We start from the raw sequence: 1095 nt of genomic DNA on the forward strand, positions 1-1095 counted from the left end.
TGTGTACGAACCTCTCAATGATGATCGATAAGTACTCCTTGCTTTATATATTTGACTTGGAATTGTCAGATTAGCTTTATTTCTCTCTTTCAAAGCATTTAGAATAAATCTGGGTGCAAGCTTATACTTTGTCATGTCATTGACAAATTTCCTCTCTTCTTCATTTAAACGCCCCAAATAAGAATGACCAGTTACAGTATCAAGTAGATCATGATTGTGTGTTCCACAACGAAAACTAATTTTCCATCATTCATCGACACTTAACGGTATACATCTGAGAGTAAACGGACAATTTTCCTTATGAGAACAAATTACTGTTGATTTTGATTTTGATTTTGATTTATATCTTCCACCTCTTTCGCATCCCAAAATCAATTTGTCTTTTCTTCCCCTTTTTCCGGTTGCTTTATCTGAACGAATGGTAATAATTAAAATTCCATTTTCTCTTCCAATGGTTTTTGCCCATTCAAACATAGCTTCTCGAGAAGGAAATACCTACAAAATATGTTTCAAATAATATCCGTGATGGATTATCAATAATATTAATACCTGATCGGTGATGAATTTGTCTGTAGAATCTATTCTATTTCTTGAGGCAGGAACCTCAACTCTACTCATACCTAATTTCAAAAATAGTGATAAATATAAATAATAATAAATTTAAAAAAAATTGAAAATTTTGAAAGTTTCGAAATTCTCGAAACTTTCGAAACTGTCTCACTTCGAAAGTTTCATATTGATGAAAACATTCAAAAGTTCCGAAAGTTTATGTTTCCGAAGTTTCGAATTTAACGAAACTTTCAAAAGTTTCAGCAAACTAAAGTTTCGAAACTTTCATCTTCAACCAAAGTTTCGAAAGTTTTATTTTTTTTGGAAAAATTTCATTTCGAATATTTGGTTTTTTAACAAAAGTTTCGAAAATATTAATTAAAACTCACCTCAAATTATTTTGAAAGTTTGAAACTTTCGAATAGTAAAATTTTTTGGGATAACTTTCGAAAGTGGGGGTGTGAGAAAAAAGTGTGGTAATTTGTTTGAGGAATTTTATATAAGATAAAAAGGGTAGATTGGTCAATAAAAAAATTTGGGGGGGGG

Source organism: Cicer arietinum, chromosome 5 (genome assembly GCF_000331145.2).
Source record: "Cicer arietinum cultivar CDC Frontier isolate Library 1 chromosome 5, Cicar.CDCFrontier_v2.0, whole genome shotgun sequence".
NCBI classification, from domain to species: Eukaryota; Viridiplantae; Streptophyta; class Magnoliopsida; order Fabales; family Fabaceae; genus Cicer; species Cicer arietinum.